General features: G+C 42.1%; 1 protein-coding gene across 1 annotated transcript in view; it reads left to right on the forward strand.

Moving 5' to 3' along the window:
* The window catches only part of LOC124785008, a 960,541-nt gene that overhangs the window by 428 nt on the left and 935,614 nt on the right, over positions 1-24,499 (forward strand). The gene's annotated exons all lie outside the window — the stretch shown is intronic.

Raw genomic sequence — 24,499 nt, forward strand, 5'->3', positions numbered from 1 at the left:
GCTGCGGAGCTCAGCTGAGCGACTTTTGTCAGGTCAGAGAGCTGTAAACACAGAGCGTAGAAAGCCAGCTGTTAATTGCATGTTTGAAAGTACCGCCGAACGTGCTATCCACTGTTACGTAGTTTCAACTAAATGAAGCGTCCATGCTGCAATATGAACACCGCGATGATTACAAGCAAGCATTTACATTCTTGAACAGGCACAGCAGTGCAATAAATTCATAAGTGAATTATAGGAAAAACCGAACTGTGGTAATATTTGTCGCAATAATTTTAAATTGAGAGTTGTCGGTCAACCGCTATGTATGTACCGCTTGTATGAAATTTAAATTCGCATGATATCGTGATGTGGCCAGTATTAAGTTATGCGGGTGTCCAAAATTTCTGCTCGTGAAAAAAAAAAGTTTGTTACACAATTAAAAAGGATTCCATATGTTGAACCAACGTTTTTAACCGCACTCATTTTCTTAGTATTATGTAGGTTTCGAACATGAAAAACTACATTGTGTATAATAAAATTTGCAAAACATGGGCAAAAGTGTATATTTCGTAAAACGTTTACAGTATTGTGAAACATGTACAATGTTTCTTCAATAACCAGTGGGATATATATTCATTATTATTTAATTTTTAAACTTTATTTTACATATGTGGGTGTAGTTTTATATACATCTACATCTACATAATATAGGAAAAGAATTGTTCGTTTCTCTGTTATCATGTTTGCTCTAACATATCTATTAAACAACAGACAATACTATTTTCAGGTTTTTCTGTCTTTATTATGCTCTTAGAACGGTGTAATAAACGAAACAAGCTATCGTTTAAACAAATGACGTCCACCACTAATTCCTCTACGAGTGCAGTTTACAACAGTCGCGTCTTTGAGTAGCCTCTGCGTCATTGCGTGTCGGATGGTCGCGAATGTGATTTCCACATTTTCTTTGCGCTCTTTGTGTAGCCAAATTTGTCGTCCACGCAGCAGTAAATCATGATTCTGAAAGGAACTTTGTTTATACGCTGAAGACTTGATTTATTCCCAATACAACGTCTCAACCTTCTTCGGAATACCACGCAACGTACATTTCAGCTGTTATTAAACAAATGCCTACCCAATCCACTTTCGGCTCCCGGAAAAAAGAGCTATTTTCATCTCTAAAAAGGAAAATCAAATATATAAAAATGACAAATACGTTGCAACAAGAATTTATTTTAAGTAGCATAAAAAATAGTGAGCTAAGGCAGGAATTTTTGTAATGCCCAACCACTTATAGCGTAAACATAAAAGCTCTCGGGTAACTGTCAGTGCAAGTCGTGTTGCAATTTAACATCTAGTTTATTGTTAAATGCACTTTTGCTTCCGATCACAGTTTTATCCACTGATGATACTTCCCCAATAAAGGTGAATCTTTTTTCAGACAACATTAAGTGTGTCTGTATCAAAGTTTTAATCGAATGAGAAGTCACGGTCGTCAAGAATATGAGAAGCACTACAATAAACAGCATAATTATGTCACAGTATTGCATTATATTATTTTGAGCTTCGGTCTGTGCGCAAATGAATGAACGCGTTTTATATTGTTTCATCGTATAAATTTCGCAACAGTTTATTACAAAGTATCTTACGAGCAGCTCAGGATGTGGAGGGCGACAGCATTAAAAATGTCATGTTGTGGTAGTTTAAAAGTGATCACCAGCACAGTTATAAGCTCTAAATCGCAATATTTAATTTAATGGGCAGTGGACATAGACAGCATGATGCTTAAACAAACATTTAAATAGCATATAATTTTCGTTTACTTCTTGACACAGTCACTTTTTTGTGAAACGCCCATAACAGGATTCAGCCACATTGGCCACCGTCAGATGCTTAGAACGGCATTTAGTTTAACACATGGATATTTTAGGCGTTGAGAACAACTATAAGGACCACAAAGCACGCAGTCATCGATTTTGAGATTGTAATATGTGTGCATGCTCCTGACATCTGTTAAGTGAACCAGTTCTATTTATATCTGCTATCCCACACTATACATGAGAACATTCACGAAAAGCTATCTCACCAGTTTCTCGGATATTAAGTTCTATAAGGACCCCAAGTACAAAGCATAATTTTGTTGCTCTGCACTGCTCAATTTCTACCTAGAATTGACAACATAATTTAGTGTCTACATGATTCACGTAGCAGTAATACTCAATACTCGGAGGTGTATCGGCTGTTTTATATGAAACTCGGGCCCACAGATGTACTTAATGAGGACCATGAAGTGCTGAATAGGTCATAAGTGCGTGTGTGGTGAGTTTTGTGTCTGGTCTAGTTTCACATTAATTACAGACTTAACAACTACCAAAAGGCAATATTTTCACTAGCCTATATAAGGAAATTCTGTGAATTAACATTAACAATTAATGTAATATTAATTAATATTTATTAACATAAGGTGGGTACATTATTTTTTGGTAGGAAGTATAGGATATTAAGACTTGGTTAAAAAGCAATTCAGGCCTATGAGACTAGTGGTTTCTCTGTAAATATGATTTTCACAAACATCTAGTTTCCTCAGAACTTTGTTCTGTGCTTCGGACCCTTATGGTTCTCAGTGCCTCATTCATTCACTAACCGCTGCTCCTAGCATCTGACGACGGCCAATGTGACTGAAACCGATCGTGGCTGTGTCATGAGAAAGTGAATTAGTCAACAAATAAAAATTATAAAAAGTCCATCACTGTTTCCGTAAACGATTTCTTTTCAAATTTAAATAGCTTGACAGACGATGTAAACAGGCATTGTGTTTCACAACGATGATTCGCGAGCTTATGATGGTTAGCTTATTTTATTTTTTTATTGATTGATTTGCTTAACCTGCAAGGTTGGGATCATTAGGTTCTCTATTACAACTAACCAATCTTTGTGTACACGTTACACTATGTTCTTTATGAGATGCATGTTAGTGTCTCCGCCATAAATTACAGTATACAGTGCTTTCTAGTGAATGTGAGAATGAACTGAAATGATTTTGTGTTTTGTATAATGTGAGCATAGTAAGTAAATCTTTGCAGCTGAGATTAGTCATAATTATCTGCCCGTTGAATACGCTACGGAATACAGTGATTTCTTTCTGGCCTCTGCATTTTTCCTTCCTTATCTTTGATACACTCAAAGCTAGCTTCGCCTTTCCTGTAGTTTATTGCAAAGATACCCTCCTTAACGATCGCAGGTCATCTGACGCCTAAGACTTCAGGTCACTGGGAACTACTATGGCCTGGGGGACTCGTAAAACGTTCGTGCACCCGGTAGTAATGCGCAGTAATTCTGCGAAGAGCAGTAAACACACATCAGCTTTTGGGCTGTCCTGGCTGGTTTAGACTTTTAGCGATTACGTCGTTTCAGTGTGTACATTTTTTGATCAGCTGTAAGATTTTTTTGTAGGCTGGTGTTTCAAGATTTTAATGACGTTCTCTAAAATTCTACTGTTTTCGCCTATCATTTCAAACTCGTTATAGAAGATGACGCGTCGAAAATGTGCGTAGCGTTTCTCTGTGGCGATAAAGTCGTCATTCGCGTGAAATCTTGAACGGTACTTGTGTAGACAATATATTCCACCCATATCCCGTAAACAATAATCTAAGGTCTTTGAGGTCTAGACATTTGAGTGAAGAGAAACGACAAATCAAGCATCTGGAAAGATTACACTGAGTAATAATTTATACAGTCAGGCAAGATGTCAAAAGTATTTCATGTAAATATTCTATATAAATAGAACTCACGTGATTATAACAATCTAGCTACAAATAGATAGCCGACAGTTTACTGGCTGTTGCAGTATGGGCATCGATTCCAACTAGATGTAAGTATATACACAAATTGACCTTTATGTACTGCTTTTATAAACGTAAGTAGACTCACCAAATGTTAACATATACAGCTTTATTTGACAATAGCGACATAGCCGAAACAAGCTTGTAGTGAAGAAGAAACGTAACTACTGCAGGTTACTTGGAATTATTCATTATAAAATGAAACAATGGAAGTATATTTTCAGGGAATGATGCCACATAACTCTTGTATACTTGAAAATGTCACGCTACGGTCCCAGGCGAATCCTGCCTTGGACATGGATGTGTGTGATGTCCTTAGGTTAGTTAGGTGGAAGTAGTTCTAAGTTCTAGGGGACTGATGACCTCGGAAGTTAAGTCCCATAGTGATCAGAGCCATCTGAACCAGTTTGAAAATGTCACATTATCTCCTTGAGCTGCCGATAAAACACGTTATTTATACAGTCAGTTTCAGCCGTCTGACCATCGTCAGGTTCATAAAAGTAATCACCACATCAAGTTAGGCGAAATATAAAATCGTGATCCTCAGATGAGAAAACGAACTCTCATCATATCGTAATGGCACGATATGATGCTAACAACAGTGATAGTGCATCAATCATGGTTTTATCAGCTGACGACAACGATTCTATATTTCGGCTCACGTGCTGCTACGAATAAATTTATGAACCTGGTGATGGTCAGACGACTGAAACTGACTGAATAAATGAAGCATTTTATCAGCAGCCCAACGTGGTAATATGACATTTTTCAGAGACAGTTGAAGTTCTATACAAAGACGCGCACCAATACGCCACAGCAAAGAGGCCCTTAGCAATGCGGGCAGTACCGATAATTTTGTGTCGAGGTAGCATAGCCTAGGTTTAATGTCTGTACTACGAATATAAAGCAGCAGTGATTTCTACTTCCTGTCCCTTTATTTTTTGTGATTGCAGTATGATTCTCAGAGCTCGGTAAATGCATTACTTTCACATTTTGAGGCTAAGTCTTACTATTATTTGGTGACTATTAACTCGTATGGCTAGCAAGCTGCTTGATACTCTTAGCACTTCGTTCCCGTCAGTAGACGGTTGCATTTTCGATGTGCGACTAATACACATTGCGGTTCGGTGCCGACTAAATGTTCATTGCATTCTGACTAACATATACAGTCGTGCCACTAACTGCAGTAAAAGTTGTTAGAATGTGACAATTGGAGATCCCCTAGGGCCGCTAGCGTCGAGAAAGACATTCATCAGCTATCGTTCGTATTACGGTGCAACAAGGAAAATAGCGCAACTCGAAAAACGGCAATTTTAGATAATGTCATTGTGTTCCCCAACGTGCACAAAAAATGTAATGGAACTTACTGCCAACAATACATGATTTTGAAATTTGAAGGAAGCTTATGCTGTTTCAGTATAAGTTTTATAGAATTAATTCCTTAAACCGTGTTTCCTCAAGTATTGCACTTGTGAGTTATTTCATTGTTCTTGCCGCGTGCGATATGTGCTGTAAGATCAATATTTGTTTTTAATTTTTATCTACTTATTTTTACAAAATTGTTATTATATTTTTCCGAAACAAGCGTTAGTAAAATATAAAGAGACCTGAATGATTGTGAAACAAACGTAAACAGAGCCTAAACTAATATAATTGCGTAGGCTTCCGCGGCCAGAGTCAGTCGACATAAAAGTTTTCTGGGTTTGGTACCGCGTCATAATATAAAAACTACTGCTGCTGCAATCGTGGCCGAAACGTTGGCTTTTCTATAGCAGCAGTAGTTTTTACATTATGACGCGGTACCAAACCCAGAAAACTTTTATGTCGAGAGCCTAAACTCATGAATGAAATGACGGAAGTTACAATGTTTTCATAAAAAAATGCTCTCGAAATTGTTTACAGTCGCAGCTTATCCCTTTGAGAGTTGAAGAATAAAACCTGATATTTCACATAACAAGCTTTGATAACAAGCATTTATTTCTGTTTCTGACTGTTCTTGTGATAGGTAACTCCTTTGACACGCAACGATTTTGCATGGAATCTAAAAGACTGCACGTTCTTGCACTTTTCTCGACTTCTCAATTCACAAATGTCTGTTTAATGTAAGTACGTCTTCTTCAAGAGATGACCGTTTTGAAGTTTCTGATGTTTGTAGTTTCGGCGTAGCAACACTTACGAATTTCTTTCTGTTCTTTCTTTGAGTCGGCAAATTATCTTACTGCTTTGTCGTTTTATTATCACGCCTGTGCGGTAGTTTTCAGTTACAGTTATGCTGTTTTACGTAGGACGTTACATAATTCCATACCAGTTTCCAGTTAATGTATTCATAAAATGATTTGGATCAATTTTGTAGTGAACGTCACTGTGTAGGTATGCGACGTCTTTCTGCAGTAAGTCATGTTCTCTGTGCTATCCATTTCATGTACTTAAAAAAGAAATGATATTCTTCAGTAAAATATCAGTCGGTTACGAGACAGTCCTAGCTAAACAACCCTGTAACGTGATGTTTCATAACTCTTGTAGTCTTTAGGAAGCCTACAGAACAACAAATTTGGTGTCTTCTTTTCATCATTCCTGCAATTTATTCCGTTACGTACGCTCCCTTTTCTGCAAATCACGTTACAAAACAATATCATTTTCATTCATTGGATATCGTTTTCAACAGTATTATTGACTCCTCGTTTGGCGCGCAGCTGTCGCCGTGTATAACAAACATGAGCAGTAGTCTCCTGACGGTATATGTGAGAACGCATCAGTAAAGATGTCGTTCGGTTTTGACTATCGGAAAGTAATTTATTCTCACTAACGTAGGCAACCCATAATGGGTGCATTTTACGGAAAGAACGGAAGAAGACAGCATTCTTTTCATGAGTATTGTTTCTTGAAATGTCCTTTAATACTTGGTATATTTCGTTCGCGTTAGAACCAATACTGGAAGCAATTTTACATTTTGATCTTGCTATCTGAGAAACATTATCAGCTTCCAGCGGTGGTGAAAATCGCTGGCTGTACATTTTTTGTTTTACTTAATGGAATAAAAAGCAGGTGGATATGAGCATTGAGGCGTTAACTACATGTTTTCTTCGTCAAATAATCAAATGATACGCTGTGTGATGGCTGGCATTGTCATGATGAAGAATGATGAACTATTTCGCAGTTTTTCTTGACTTCATTGACGTCCTCTGAGCGAGTCAGCATTAACCGTACTTCGATGATCCAGAGCAATGGTCACGACATGTCTAGTACAATCACATAAAGTAACGGCCGTTCTCTTGGATTAGATTCCCCTATGAACTGATTTTGTTGGTTTCGGCTCATCTAGGAACAGTTGACGGCTGCTTGGTTTCCCATTTCGTGCGAATATATCTGAGCTTCGGCTCCTGTTTTGACACTGCGTATCGGTTATGCGTTTCCCCGATCCAATTTTTATACTATTCATTCACAGTATTCTTCTTGCCTCTGCATTAAAGTGTTTTCTTTTGATACTTTCTTTACCTCATATGTCGCCTATTAATTAAACGGATATATACCGTGTAATCTCTGACTTGTGGCTAGGAAACTGTAACAATAAAGTAATTTGTTGGTCCTATGTGGGTATGGTTCTGGGGAGATAAAATTCCGTTGCAATAATACGCTCTAGAGGAAAATATCCACGATCCACGAAGAAATAATCCGAATGGGAACCAAAGGGGTCTTGCTGTGAAATGAAATGGTACCACAAATCATCACTCCTGATTGCCGTGTCAAATTGCCAGCAACAGTCAGACTGGTATCCCACCCCTGTCTGGGGCGTCACCAGACATGATATTTCTGGTCGACGGGTGTCATTTCGAAGCGGGACTGAAGGCAAATGGTTCATATGGCTCTGAATACTCTGGGACTTAACTTCTGAGGTCATCAGTCCCCTAGAACTTAGAACCACTTAAACCTAACTAACCTAAGGACATCACACACACACACCCATGCCCGAGGCAGGATTGGAACCTGCGACCGTAGCGGTCGCGCGGTTCGAGAATGTAGCGCCTAGAAACGCTCGGCCACCCCGGTCGGCGACTGAAGCCAGCTCTACCCCAGTCAATGAGATTAAAGGCCAAAGAGGTGCTTGGGCAAACCTCAGACAGCTGTGGCATACCAAACGACTGTCGCCTGCCATACGTTCCGACAATCCTTTGGTTGTCATTCGCTGCACCCTTAGAGCACAGCGGTACATCGACGATACTCTACGCCACGTTTTGTCGTCCTTCATGGCACTGCCTTCCACTGGTCTCGTAATAGCTACTACGAGACCAGTTAAAGACGCTGCTATATTTATAACACGAAGGTTACTGGATTGGAGCAGTTTAGGCCTGAAGATGACGTAGTGTAACGTCGAAACTGGTTGCCTAAAAAAAAAAACCTATACAACGGCGATTGGTATTGTTTTTATTGAACATTGAACAGCCGTAGTCCTATACTCTACCAGAAGATGGAGTCACATTCATTGAGCCGACAATCACAGCGGTCCTGCTATGAAATGAAATGACACACCAGACCATCACTCGTGCTTGGCAGCCCATATGGCGGGCAACAAAGTGGTTTCTCACCACTGTCTGGGCGCCTCCAGACTAGGAATGTTGATGTAAACTTGGGCTTAATTCTTCTAGGTTTGAGGCCGCATTGTCAGCTCTAAAATTCCGACGTTTCGGCGACTGATGAAGAAAAAAAAAAGAACGAAAGAAATGGTTCAAATGGCTCTGAGCACTATGGAACTTAACTTCTGAGGTCATCAATCCCCTAGAACTAAGAACTACTTAAACCTAACTAACCTATGGATATCACACACATCCATGCCCGAGGCAGAATTCGAACCTGCGACCGTAGCAGTCGCGCGGTGCCGGACTGAAGCGCCTAGAACCGCTCGGCCACCGCGGCCAGCAACTGTTGCAAGACGCCTTCCTTAGGGTGTACTGCTAACTGATAATTGACAATGCGGCCTTAAACCCAGAAGAATTTTATTGACTTGGAATGTTGATATTTCTAAAAATATCGGGAATCCGCTATATCGATATATTAAACATGTCGCAGTCGCCCCCCTGTATGTCAATATAAATTATCGATGTATCGATTAAGAAATACTCACCTATCCGCTTATAAAAATATCGGCTGCACGTTGTAGATGTAGTGCCGGTTTTAGAGTTGTTTAGGTATTGATTTATTATTAGATATTCTGTACATCAACAAGTTAGCATCCGGCCTATGCCCCTTAGAGCAGAAAGAAAAGCACTGAGCTGAAAGAAAAACATTTAATTTGAAAATTTTGTAAGTTAATAATGGGGCATTGTGCACAAAAAACCTTGTATTACAATACTTTTTTGGCTGACTGTTGTGTGTTTAGCTAACAACTGTGTACATAGTGCATTGTCATGCAGTATTTCATTCCAAGTAACCTCTCACACCTTCTTTTCATAATTTGTCATTGGATTCACGGTGAAATAAACTTTTTTTCGCGCTGATGTAGGAAAATGGCGTCATGAAGCTAAGCGTTGCAGTTTCTGTCGATAGCGTCGACCGACGATTATGTCGCCATTTACCCTCACACGTCGCCACCCGCTGAAAAGACCAGTGTCGTCATTTAGATTGTTGTTCATGATTTTCAGTAACTGTTTTTGAAGAATGCCGATGTGGAGAAATAGCACACTAGTTGCCTTAAATTTTTTTTTTTTTTAACGCGACTGGTGTGCTGTTTCTTCACATCGGAAATCTTGTTATTCCATTCACAATGTCATCACGCAGTGCAATCTGACTACTCCTTTTGTGCCACTTATACTTGCTTCACATAGTCAAACACAATGACTGGACGTGATGAAATCCTCAAAAAGTAGTAGGACTCCTTACAAAGTGAAAGTAAAATTATGTCCTACTACAATTTGAAAAGAAAATTTCAAATATTTACTGAAAACTGAGAAAAAAATATAACATAAAATAAAAATACCGGTACTCGATATTGCAATTTTGGTATCGACAATGCGATATACAGACCAACTCGTCGTTATACATCGATACTTCCCGTGGGAGTAACGATGTATGGGTATATCGATGTTTTATCAACAGCCCTACAGACACGTTTTCGCTGCTCATCGGGGCCCAGTTCGAAGCGGAACTCTTCATGACGACAATTCTGCCCCAATCAATGATATTCCAGGCCGAAGACGGGTTTGGAGACTCCTCGGACATGTCAGTATTTTCAAAAAACGAAAATCTGTAGTTGGGTATTCTAAAGCAAAGCCGTGCACACTGCACTAACTGAGCAGAGTTGCTGCATAGTCTGCCGGCCCCGGTGGTCTCGCGGTTCTAGGCGCGCAGTCCGGAACCGCGCGACTGCTACGGTCGCAGGTTCGAATCCTGCCTCGGGCATGGGTGTGTGTGATGTCCTTAGGTTAGTTAGGTTTAAGTAGTTCTACGTTCTAGGGGACTTATGACCTGAGATGTTGAGTCCCATAGTGCTCAGAGCCATTTGAGCCATTTGCTGCATAGTCTAGAATCAAGATAATTGTCATACATGTCATTATTGTGCCAGGTTACCTTTGTTTAAAGTCCATTTTCTGCCATAAATATGCATGGTACGAAATTATGTTACAAATGTACAGGGTGTTTCAAAAATGACCGGTATATTTGAAACGGCAGTAAAAACTAAACGAGCAGCGATAGAAATACACCGTTTGTTGCAATATGCTTGGGACAACAGTACATTTTCAGGCAGACAAACTTTCGAAATTACAGTAGTTACAATTTTCAACAACAGATGGCGCTGCGGTCTGGGAAACTCTATAGTACGATATTTTCCACATATCCACCATGCGTAGCAATAATATGGCGTAGTCTCTGAATGAAATTACCCGAAACCTTTGACAACGTGTCTGGCGGAATGGCTTCACATGCAGATGAGATGTACTGCTTCAGCTGTTCAATTGTTTCTGGATTCTGGCGGTACACCTGGTCTTTCAAGTGTCCCCACAGAGAGAAGTCACAGGGGTTCATGTCTGGCGAATAGGGAGGCCAATCCACGCCGCCTCCTGTATGTTTCGGATAGCCCAAAGCAATCACACGATCATCGAAATATTCATTCAGGAAATTAAAGACGTCGGCCGTGCGATGTGGCCGGGCACCACCTTGCATAAACCACGAGGTGTTCGCAGTGTCGTCTAAGGCAGTTTGTACCGCCACAAATTCACGAAGAATGTCCAGGTAGCGTGATGCAGTAATCGTTTCGGATCTGAAAAATGGGCCAATGATTCCTTTGGAAGAAATGGCGGCCCAGACCAGTACTTTTTGAGGATGCAGGGACGATGGGACTGCAACATGGGGCTTTTCGGTTCTCCATATGCGCCAGTTCTGTTTATTGACGAAGCCGTCCAGGTAAAAATAAGCTTCGTCAGTAAACCAAATGCTGCCCACATGCATATCGCCGTCATCAATCCTGTGCACTATATCGTTAGCGAATGTCTCTCGTGCAGCAATGGTAGCGGCGCTGAGGGGTTGCCGCATTTGAATTTTGTATGGATAGAGGTGTAAACTCTGGCGCATGAGACGATACGTGGACGTTGGCGTCATTTGGACCGCAGCTGCAACACGGCGAACGGAAACCCGAGGCCGCTGTTGGATCACCTGCTGCACTAGCTGCGCGTTGCCCTCTGTGGTTGCCGTACGCGGTAGCCCTACCTTCCCCTCACGTTCATCCGTCACGTTCCCAGTCCGTTGAAATTTTTCAAACAGATCCTTTATTGTATTGCTTTTCGGTCCTTTGGTTACATTAAACCTCCGTTGAAAACTTCACCTTGTTGCAACAACACTGTGTTCTAGGCGGTGGAGTTCCAACACCAGAAAAATCCTCTGTTGTAAGGAATAAACCATGTTGTCTACAGCTCACTTGCACGTTGTGAACAGCACACGCTTACAGCAGAAAGACGACGTACAGAATGGCGCACCCACAGACTGCGTTGTCTTCTATATCTTTCACATCACTTGCAGCGCCATCTGTTGTTGAAAATTGTAACTACTGTAATTTCGAAAGTTTGTCCACCTGAATATGTACTGCTGTCCCAAGCATATTGCAACAAACGGTGTATTTCTATCGCTGCTCATTTAGTTTTTATTGCCGTTTCAAATATACCGGTCATTTTTGAAACACCCTGTATATAAAATCTTCGTTGTGGTCTTTTTATATTACAGTGGTATTACTTTTTTTATGGCCTTTCTATGAGGGTACTTTCAGAGAAGGGTAAATACACAGTTCATTTCGCAGGTAGGGGTCGGTTTGTATTGAACTTTTGCCATCCTAGCAGCGGATTCCACACTTCCTTAGTTTCGTATGACGCGAAACAACACATCCGACTCACTTCAACCGTTAGGATGCGATCAAAAGGTCGCAAATGGACGCAGCGATTTTAACATTCCACGATGGCGCCTTTCACTTTTGACGCAGCTTTTTGTACATGAAGGTGCGAAGTCATGGTGTACCGACTGGGTCAGGGGGTTCAAAGGCTGGAGGAAGAGGAGAGTCTAGCAGCTGCAATAGCTCTTCACGGAATAAAATCATGTCTTATTTACAGCAGTCGTTTGGTTAGGGGAAACATCACCTTTTAACAACCAGAATGCTAACACAAACTGTACAGGGCGATTCAAAAGGTTGCACATAAATTGAGCTGAGAGAGGAGTCGAAATACAACTTTGGAATAGGAACTAATGGTCTTGAACGAAAGAATATGAGATTGCCGTTATCACTGACTACTGCGTTGTTTTCCATAACTGAAAGAACACCAGTATAATGTTAAAGCTAGACGAAAGAATACAGAAGACAATCAAATGAATGAGAATGTGAGCAGACTGGTACACTAAAAGATATACTACAGTGTCCTCTACATAGTGATAACAGGGATAACAACGTTGTAGATACGCAACTTCACTCTGTATAAAGAAGTATTGATTTCTGGCCATCTATAAACAAAACTGAGAACGAAATTTACCAAAGAGATCTACTGTGATTCAGATCTCAAAGATATACAAATAAATGTTAAGCTCATCCTGGATTGCTTCAGTTATACAGGGTGCATGCATGTACGAATGGCGTTGTGATGTGAAGACTCAACAGTGTTTAAATACAGACGTTACAGCCATAGCCTCGACGGGCTAAAATGACGATATTGGCTGTTCGTCTGCGGGAATCAACAGTGTGCGAGCGTAATAAGTGTTGTGGACTCGGGCGACGTAGAAGTTTGGGCCAATCCTAGAGGCGTGCTCGGATAACCGAAGCGCTTCGGCCATCAAAGTTTAGATTTTCGGCGGTTTTTCTAACTCGCAAATGCGAAAACATATACACAACACCCGAGGTCGGGACACTTGAGATAAGCCGAGATGTAGACTAACCAAAACGGAAGATAGCTTCCGAATAAAAATGTTAAGTGCATAACCAAATTGTGTTTAATACCTGCATTACAAAGCAAAAATTCTGAGTGACTTAAAAATACATCCATTATAGTCTACGGATGAATTCCCTTGTTGTTACCGAACAATGCTTACTTGTTTGCAATTCCGTGCTGGCATACCAGCAACAGTTCTGTCCGAAAGAACAGATGCCATTGGTGACCGCGCAGATCTCTAGAATGAAATTACAATTAAATCAATACCATTAGCTGCTGACAGGCGTTGAAGTACATCAACGGGACAGTTGAAAATGTGTGCCCCGACCGGGACTCGAACCCGGGATTTCCTGCTTACATGGCAGACGCTCTATCCATCTTTTTTTTGGATCTCATTTTGTTCGTTTTCGTTCGTTGTATCTGCTCGGGGCGGACGTCGCAAGAGACACGTTTCATTTCGTCGTTGATCCATTAACTCAGTTTTTCATTAGAGGGCAGCTAACCCTCTGACCGAACACGCTGAGTTACCGTGCTGGCATCCATCTGAGCCCCCGAGGGCACAGAGGATAGTGCGACTGCAGGGATTTATCGCCGGCACGCTCCCCATGAGACCCACACTCTTAACATATAGTCCACACACTACATTCGTAGTGCCCCTGCCATTATACCCATTACTCACGGCAGACAATCCACAGAGTCCGGTAAGAGTTCAGGCAATTCGTGAGCATCCGCACTGAAGGTCATCAGCCGGTTAGCTTTAACGATATGAAGATGGCATCTGTTCTTTCGGATATGTCCGAAAGAACAGATGCCATCTTCATATCGGATATATCGGAAAGAACAGATGCCATCTTCATATCGTTAAAGCTAACCGGCTGATGACCTTCTCCTGTGTGGATGCACACGAATTGCCTGAAGTCTTGCCAGATTTTGCACAGTGTATTTACATACACTGATGAATGTCCTTGCAAAACTATATCATTGTGTGACACACAGTTCAGGAAATATGGCGTAAGAAACATTGAGGTGCGTGAAAAACTAGCTTTTCTTGCAATGGTGTCTGTTTAGCCATAAAGAACAGATACCATTTTGAAGCTGCAGTCATTATGAATCAAAACACGAAGGAATTAAAGATCTTAGCTGCCATTAGGCACATTTACATCGACGGTGCCGGTCGGAGACAAGTTTTCAACTTGCCCCATTGATATAAATCCTTTGTACGAGTATATAGATTATGGCTGCAAAGGATTTCTTGATTGTCGAAGTAGAAGTTACAGCGTTCCTTTGTACGAGTATATAGATTATGGCTGCAAAGGATTTCTTGATTGTCGAAGAAGAAGTTACAGCGTGTTGAATGGAACCGCTCGCCGACCGAAATATAGGCAGATGTATACTCCCGATGAATTAGTTCAAGAAAATATTCGACCAGTGTACAAATTTATGTCCAGTAACGATTTGCTTAAAAGATGCACTGGTGCCAATACGCAAAATGATAACGAGAGCTTCAACGTATGCCTTTAAAAACTGGTACCGAAATATCTTCATTGTGGGGCAAAAACTGTTCAAGTAGCAGCATCTATAGCTGCAGGTATATTTAACGAAGGTTATTCATCTATTCTGAAGACTATGAACGTGTTACTGATCGTCATAGCGACGAACAGCAAAAATACCGGAGATTTATCTGACAGGAAACGCGTAGAGGCGGAGAACAAGGAATGTCTGTTAAGAGTCTGTTAAGAGTCCGGACTGAAAAAAATACAGCACAAATTCAGAACCAGAGCACGTCTAAGGAAGAGGAAGGATGTCTCAATGTACCTGGCCCCGCCTGTTTGCTGTGAGTTTTGAAATAACTTTTTTTTTGTTGCTCTGAACTTTAAATGAGTTTTTCTCGCAACAACATTTTTCGGCGCGTAAGCTTTCTGGAACCCCACGGGTTAACCGATTCGTTTGATTTTTTTTAAAAAAACAAAAGGTAGTTAAATTTAGCGAGAGGTATTTAATTCGAATTTTAAATATTTTTTTCACGCATTTGGACTTGGAAAAACATGCGAAGAAATTGACATGTTTTTTTTTTTTCAAATAGCTGCCATTTTTTTTCGAGGATTTTTCAAAACCACATCGTGATGAGGCCTCCCCAAATTCATTATAAATATAGAATTTTCTGTTTTTATGGTTCTGACGAATAACGAGTGTGTACAACGCTTCATGCAAACCAGGACACATTGCGAGGCGTATACTTTGACAAGGGCTGCAGCCGACGTGTTTATTATACGAAAAAATGTTTTCATACACGAAAGTACACTATGTGATCAAAAGTATCCGGACACCCCCCAAAACATACGTTTTTCGTATTAGATGCATTATGCTGCCATCTACTGCCAGGTACTCCATATCAGCGACCTCAGTAGTCATTAGACATCTAGAGAGAGCAGAATGGGGCGCTCCGCGAAAATTACGGACTCCGGATGTGGTCAGGTGACTGGATGTCACTTGGGTCATACGTCTGTACGCGAGATTTCAACACTCCTAAACATCCCTAGGTCCACTGTTTCCGATGTTGTTAGTGAAGTGGAAACGTGAAGGGATACAAGCAGCACAAAAGCGTACAGGCCGACCTCGTCTGTTGACTGACAGAGACTGCCGACAGTTTAAGAGGGTCGTAATGTGCAGCAGGCAGACGTCTATCCAGACCATCACACAGGAATTCCAAACTGCATCAGGATCGACTGCGAGTACTATGACAGTTAGGCAGGAGGTGAGAAAACTTGGATTTCATGGTCGAGCGGCTGCTCATAAGTCACACATCACGCCGGTAAATGCCAAACGACGCCTCGCTTGGTGTACGAAGCGTATATTGGACGATTGAACAGTGGAAAAATGTTATGTGGAGTGACGAATCACGGTACACAATGTGGCGATCCGATGACAGGGTGTGGGTATGGCGAATGCCCGGTGAACGTCATCTGCCAGCGTGTGTAGTGCCAACAGTAAAATTCAGAGGCGTTGGTGTTATGGTGTGTTCGTGTTTTTCATGTTTTTGTTTTGCGTGGCACTATCACAGCACAGGCCTACATTGATGTTTTAAGCACCTTCTTGCTTCTCACTGTTGAAGAGGAATTCGGGGATGGAGAGTGCATCTTTCAACACGATAGAGCACCTGTTCATAATGCACGGTCTGTGGCGGTGTGGTTACAAGACAATAACACACCTGTAATGGACTGGCCTGCACAGAGCCCTGACCTGAATCCTATAGAACACCTTTGGGATGGTTGGGAACGCCTACTTCGCGCCAGGCCTCACCGACCGACATCGATACCTCTCCTCAGTGTAGCACCCTGCGAAGAACGGGCTGCCATTCCGCAAGAAACCTTCCAGCACCTGACTGAACGTTTGCCTACATGAGTGGAAGCTGTCATCAAGACTAAGGGTGGGCCAACACGATATTGAATTCCAGCATTACCGATGGAGGGAGCTACGAACTTGTAAGTCATTTTCAGCCATGTGTCCGGATACTTTTGATCACATAGTGTATGTATCATAAATTTATAGTATCCCCATTTTAACAAAAATAATCCTTGTATATAAAAGGGTTGGACCTCCACCCATTTTCCGTGCGTCTATATGAGAACCTTTCCTTAAAGGCACAGTTGGTAATCCGCTACGTGGGTCCGATCTGGGTATGACTCATCTCCCTGTCTCACAAACTAGCGCGCTGCGCGTTGCGCTATACTGGAGGTCCACTTTCTTCCGTTTAATATAACCATACAAGATGATGAAGCTGGCCCTTACCGATGTCGTTTTATGCAAACCGCAATGTTACATCTGGTCTTAAAAAACTATGTGTGAGATTTTCATATTATCTTGCTCGCTGCACGCCATTTATTAGTCCTATAGATAAAGTGAACGGACCCTTATGCAGGAAATTTTACGTGGTTAAAATTTGTATTGGGACACGTTTTCGCTAGAGGCCGAAGTTTTCTAGTTATTCAAGAGAAACGTACAGATGTGTCGTTCAAAGGCAGCCCCCACTGGTCAGGATTTCTAGTATGTCGTTCATGGCACTCCCTCCTACAACAGTACAAAAATCTTCGATTGCACGAATTATTTCCCCCATATTCTACTTTTTTCGTCTTCATTGACTGACATTACACCACCGGCCCAGTCTAGCACTTACAAATTATAAAACTGACGTTTGTGTGAAGTTTACCTAACAATTTTGAATTTTACCTAACAATTTTTTGAACTTTAACCGCATAAAATGAACAATTACATTGTTATATTCATCAGTCCTTCTGACTACGAAACTACTTTGCTTGTAAAGGTTAACTTTGGATTGAATTCTCAACGTAATTAGTTTTGGCATAACGTTTACAAAAGCCATTTTTCTTTCATAACCCTCACGGGCTCGTTTAAATCAGTAATGATAATGAAACGGCTGACTATGCTGTTGGTGTAATAACCCAATGAATAAAGACCAAAAAAGGTCGAATGGGAATGGTTTGTGCAATCGGAAAGTTTTGTGCAGTGGTATGACAGAGGTCCACGAACAACATACTAGAAATCCTTACTGGTGACTGATAAGTGTGGGGTAGAGGTGTGTTTGAAAGTCACTTTTGTACTTTTTTCTTGAATAACTCGAAAAGCGTGGCCTCCAGCGAAAACCAATCCCCGTACAAAAAAGGTCCTGCTCATTTTTCTATAAGGCTAATAGTTTGCGGTTAGTGAGCGAGAGAATATTAAAATTTCGCGCGTGGCTTTTCAAGGCTAGATATAATACTGCGGGCTGCATAAAACCACATCGGCAGGGGCAGCTGAATCAATCTGCTAACTTTTTACTTGCCACTGAAAGAATATGGAAGCAGAGTTTCAACGACTAAACATGTGAGGAACTGATCAATAGCAACAAAATAACAGGGTTGCAAATCACTGCCTCGCCATCAGAAAATACCTGACATACTGTACCAAGTGTACGCACACATTTAACTCAAAAAAATGGTTCAAATGGCTCTGAGCACTATGGGACTTAACATCTATGGTCATCAGTCCCCTAGAAGTTAGAACTACGTAAACCTAACTAACCTAAGGACATCACACAACACCCAGCCATCACGAGGCAGAGAAAATCCCTGACCCCGCCGGGAATCGAACCCGGGAACCCGGGCGTGGGAAGCGAGAACGCTACCGCACGACCACGAGCTGCGGGCTTTAACTCAACTACAGCTCATGTGCTCACTATTAGAGGAACAAAAGGTCGACCCTGAGCATTGATACACACTAGAAAGCGATTCTGGCAAATCGCTACTGCGCGCTGAATTTCATTTACACTTTTTGCACCACAGGCACGTGTTATACTCTAGTTTAAAATCTTTGGCAGTCGTGAGCGTTTCCTTGTAGACCACTTCTTTTAATTTTCCCCTCAGATACACTATTGGCCATTAAAATTGCTACACCACGAACATGACGTGCTACAGGCGCGAAATTTAACCGACAGCAAGAAGATGTGATATGCAAATGATTAGCTTTTCAGAGCATTCACACAAGGTTGGCGCCGGTGGCGACACCTACAACGTGCTGACACGAGGACAGTTTCCAACCGATTTCTCATACACAAACAGCAGTTGACCGGCGCTGCGTGGTGAAACGTTGTTGTGATGCCTCGTGAAAGGAGGAAAAATGCGTACCATCACGTTTCCGACTTTGATAAAGGTCGAATTGTAGCCTATCGCGATTGCGGTTTATCGTATCGCGACATTGCTGCTCGCGTTGGTCGAGATCCCATGACTGTTAGCAGAATATGGAATCGGTCGGTTCAGAAGGGTAATACGGAACGCCCAGCTGGATCCTAACGGCCTCGTATCACTAGCAGTCGAGATGACAGGCATCTTATCCGCATGGCTGTAACGGATCGTGCAGCTATGTCTCGATCCCTAAGTCAACAGATGGGGACGTTTGCAAGACAACAACCATCTGCACGAACAGTTCGACGACGTTTGCAGCAGCATGGACTATCAGCTCGGAGACCGTGGCTGCGGTTACCCTTGACGCTGCATCACAGACAGGAGCGCCTGCGATGGTGTATTCAACGACGAACCTGGGTGCACGAATGGCAAATCGTCATCCGTGTTTGGCGACATCGCGGTGAACGCACATTGGAAGCGAGTATCTGTCATCGCCATACTGGCGTATCACCCGGCGTGATGGTATGTGTTGCCATTGGTTACACGTCTCGGTCACCTCTTGTTCGCATTGACGGCTCTTTGAACAGTGGACGTTACATTTCAGATGTGTTACGACCCGTGGCTCTACCCTTCATTCGATCCCTGCGAAACCCTACATTTGAGCAGGATAATGTACGACCGCATGTTACAGGTCCTGTACGGGCCTTTCTGGATACAGAAAATGTTCGACTGTTGCCCTGGCCAGCACGTTCTCCAGATCTCTCACCAATTGAAAACGTCTGGTCAATGGTGGCCGAGCAAATGGCCGGTCGCAATACGCCAGTCACTACTCTTGGTGAACTGTGGCATCGTGTTGAAGCTGCATGGGCAGCTGTGCCTGTACACGCCATCCAAACTCTGTTTGACTCAATGCCTAGGCGTATCAAGGCCGTTATTACGGCCAGAGGTGGTTGTTCTGGGTACTGATTTCTCAGGATCTATGCACCCAAATTGCGTGAAAATTTAATCACATGTAAGTTCTAGTGTAATATATTTGGTCCAATGAATAGCCGTTTATCATCTGCATTTCTTCTTGGTGTAGCAATTTTAATGGCCAGTAGTGTAGAAGTCCAGAGGTGTTAAGTCTGGTGAGCGTGCAGGCTATTTTGTGTTTCCCGAACGGCCGGGTAAATGAGCTCTGTTGTGGCTGTGCCCTATTGTAATATTTTGTGGTTCTTGGGTGGATGAGGAGAGGGTGATAGGAGGGTGACCGGTTGCCTTACAACACAAAATGTATATGTGGTTAAAATACACTTTATTGCAGGAAGCAATTGAGCATTGCAATGATGGCCAGCTGAAGTTTTGTGGTTAACATCAGTAAATAATATGTTCTAATTCTTGAATCTTGTAAGTGTCCATATCACAACTATATGCAATGGCTAACGTTCCTTGACAACTAGCTGAGGCGCGAGGCGACGACTATCACTGTGGAAGACTAGAGCACAGGGCGACGTATTGAGGTGCAATGTGAATTGAGACCCGATGCGACGTACTAAGGCACTGAGATTGAGAGATTGACACAACTCGGTCGGCGGCGGCGTCCTATATGCACGCTGCGCAGGGGGCGTTATCGGCGCGTAGCCAGGGGGCATGTCTTGGCCTTGTCTTGTCATAGGCGCACCTAGTTCAGCGCCTGCTATACAATGTTTTCCAGTGCCGACCGGTGTGCTGGCAAGACGTACGCCAGCACAAGCTCCGCCTTTTTTTTTTCTTAAAAGAAAGTCTGCAATTATCTGCGCAGGACGGGCGTACTATAGTCATGTTGGTAATACGTGGTTTGCTTTTTGTCAAATGGCATTTCTACCGACAGCCGGCCGTTGTGGCCGAGCGGTTCTAGGCACTACAGTCTGGAACCGCGCGACCGCTACGGTCACAGGTTCGAATCCTGCCACGGGCATGGGTGTGTGTGATGTCCTTAGGTTAGTTAGGTTTAAGTAGTTCTAAGTTCTAGGGGACTGATGACCTCAGATGTTAAGGCCCATAGTGCTCAGAGCCATTTGGACCATTTTTTTTTCTACCGACAACTGCCCTAGTGTATCTGTTAGGAACTGCAGAAACTTGTAGCTATTTAGAGTCCCATCAATGAAAATAGGGATCAGTGATGCGTTTCTTGAAAATCCCACATCGCACGTTGACAGCAAGAACGTTGTCAATCCATTTCTCTCAGCCAGCGTGGATTTTCAGTTGACTAGTAGGGCATAGTGCAAAAGATTTACTTGCCATGGTTTGTAAACGATGATTCATACGTAAAGAAGATTTTTCGTACAAAAACCGGTTTACTGCGCCCCATTCGGAGAACTGTAACCGATTCTAAAGTAATTACCAAGGAACTGTTGAAGTAGAGAATTGCTTTGGAATGTAATATACGCAAAACACTCATGGCTGATCCCGCTCGTACATTCATGCTGCCCCGTAGTGACATGTGAACTGTGTTTACCACTGCTAAAATGTTCGCTGCATTTCTCTCATTAGTTGCTGTTCTTTTTCTTCGGTATATTTTATTCTTCATACTTTCAATTTATTGATTTTTTGTTGTTCCTTGCGAAGACAGATTTTAGGAGCTTGGTACTATGACGATGCAGTGCGTCCTGAAAGTCGCTGTTCACTGGCTTACAAAGTATCGATGTAGGTTAAAAAGTTACGTTGGACATTCGAAACAAAGTTGGCAGAACACGAGTTGGCAGAACTGTTCTTTCATGGATACGCTATTGCTTTTTAAATCATTCCATTGTTGCGTAACATTTAACAGTTCGATTCCACTGATGAAAGCTATTAAATGTGATGTGTTATGTTTAGATGTTCAATTTGTTTTTAAGTTATGGTGCTTTCAACTGAAGGACGTATTTTTCTTGTTGAAATACTTATCGACAAGGCGATTAAATGTCGGAAACAGCTGTACCTCATCGGAATGCGGTTCCTCGACTTACTGAGAAATTAGGAGAGACAGGTTTAGTGTTAGAAGCCGAATGAATTGGAAGTCCACACAAACTAAACGAGCAGAACTTGTTGGATGTTTATAACTCTATGCAGCAAATCATTGGGCCAATTTGACGAGAAGAAGATAACAGGTTTACAATCGCGCTACAGCGGGGAGGGAGACATTTAAATTTTTCGCATATAAAGTGACAGCAGAGCAAGATTTAAAAGGTGCAGATCATGAAAATCGAATACATTACTGCAAAAGATTTACATCTTTTGTTCTAAAGAATACCACAGATATTCTTGATGTCAGCTTGTATACAAACGACGCATGGTTCCGCCTCCCTGGCCATGTTAACACCCAAAACACACGAGTACAGCCAACAGAGAACACTAGTGCAGAAAACTGGCGTGTGTGTAGCAATAGGGAGACGGCAGACTATTGAACTTCTATTTTTTGTAGAAACTTTCAACAGTGCACGTTGTTGCTACATGATCTACGACATCTTTGGCCAACTATAGGTGATGCTGCTGCGCACACCACTACTCGTCTTCTGGAAGTGTTCTTTGGGAACGTGTTATCTCAAGAAAGCCTATGCCCCCCTCTCTTGTTGGACCTTGCTTCGTCAGACTGTTTTCTTTGGGGAGCAGCAAAATCTACGATGTATCACAATCGTCCCCCCACGCTTTGTGACTTAAAAACTGAAACAACCTTGAACGTGAGAAGCAAATCACAACTAGTCATGCAGGAAGTGTTCTCCAATAAAATTAATCGGGTCCAGAGTTGCGTAGACGCCCTTGGACGTGATTTCCACCACATATCGTAACTCCTGAGCAACTTTTCGAACAGCCTGTACCTGCAGCATAGAACCACACCACTGCTCTAGCAGTCCGGCAACCTTCGCCATGAACGAAAGTCAGGTCCACTTTTTCAACTGTGGCATACATTGTGAAGGTTTGGTTAGCTTCACGTGTTGTCTGTTTGCTACAACAACGAACGATGCATAGACGGACTTAAAGTGGCCGGCCGGAGTGGCCGTGCGGTTCTGGGCGCTACAGTCTGGAACCGCGAGACCCCTAAGGTCGCAGGTTCGAATCCTGCCTCGGGCATGGATGTGTGTGATGTCCTTAGGTTAGTTAGGTTTAAGTAGTTCTAAGTTCTAGGGGACTGATGGCCTTAGAAGTTCAGTCCCATAGTGCTCAGAGCCATTTGAACCATTTTTGAACTTAAAGTGCGCATGCAAACAGACGGACCGTATCTGAGTTATATATTTGCTTATATTTCGTACAGTAGGATAGATGTTTGAGGCACCTCTTCTCCTGACGCCTGGGCACTTGTTTACGGCGATATTATCTTCTTACTGTGTGATCAAGTCCCGCAGATATTATCTCGCTGAAGAGGCTCTTCGAAGGCTATGCCATAATACGGCAGCTGTAAACTGACCGGTGCATTGTTTCGATATGAAATAGAAATCGCGATATAACCTCTTTGCCCGTAGCTAAGCAACCCAGTCTTTCGCGTCCCGCCAAGGGCCAGGCGCTCTCCCTGCTACGCTGACTTAACGGCGATCTGCATGAGGTCTCTATGAACTGTTGACCACTGGTAACTGGAGGATGGCCATCCAAGGACAAGTATGGGGAGATACGTGGGGCATGGACGCTACGAGCAACTGTCGAAACTGAATATCATTTCTAATGACAATGTGTGTTGTTATTATGTCAGCTTAAATACCTGAGAAAGATGTCGCTCGGATTTGGTGTAACTCGGCCTTGCTACTTCGCCTACTGCAAAGTGGGACTACTGAGCGTTTGATGCACTCGTTTGGTGAGGACCTTAAGGTGCAGATGGCACGAGCTGCTGTTCGGAGTCGTCTGCTATGTCTTAGGGTTCTTTAATACTATGTACTTTAGGCTTGAGCTAACTCCGATGTTATGTGAAGCGTTTACAGGTTTCACCAACTTTTATTAGTAAAATACTTTACGTAGCAGTTACTTCTTTTTATCCGCTTTGAGCACTGTCGATATTTTATGAATATTGTTTGAGCTTAACCTATAATTTATTGTGTACTCGGAGTTAAGTTTACTGTCTGCCGTTCTAGTTGAAGCTACGTGGGCGTCATTGTTAGAGTTGTTCTTTTATAGGACTAGCCTGAATAGCCTCAGTTTCAATTCAAGCTATGTACATTGTCAATGGTTTCTGTCCGTCTTTCTGCTGTTTAAATTTTATTGATGCAGTATCTTAAAGAACTAGGCTGAATCGTTTGCATCCTTCTTAAAGAGTTCAAGTAATATTTGTCAGTTCGAGGTAAATCTGATTCGTCAGATGATTTTGTAATGGCCCATAGGTTGTTCTGTATTGCTGTGCTTAGAAGTGTCAGTCCACATCTTGATTAAATGTTTAGTGCTGTTCCTTCATTGGAACAAGGATTAAGTGAAGTTTTTAATTTGTCTTTTGTAGTAATGCTTTAATTTCACATTGTTAGGTAATGAAGTAACTGAAAACGTTGTTTTGTCTGTTGTAGAATTTCATCTTGCGTTTTATTGAGATTATTTGACAGAAGCTCTGCGCGTTCTCGCATTTTCAAACATCAGACGGAATTTTCTCGGTTTTCAAATATTAAATATTTTGCTACGTATTTTACGTTCATTT

This window comes from Schistocerca piceifrons, chromosome 1 (assembly GCF_021461385.2).
Source record: "Schistocerca piceifrons isolate TAMUIC-IGC-003096 chromosome 1, iqSchPice1.1, whole genome shotgun sequence".
In the NCBI taxonomy this organism is placed as follows: Eukaryota; Metazoa; Arthropoda; class Insecta; order Orthoptera; family Acrididae; genus Schistocerca; species Schistocerca piceifrons.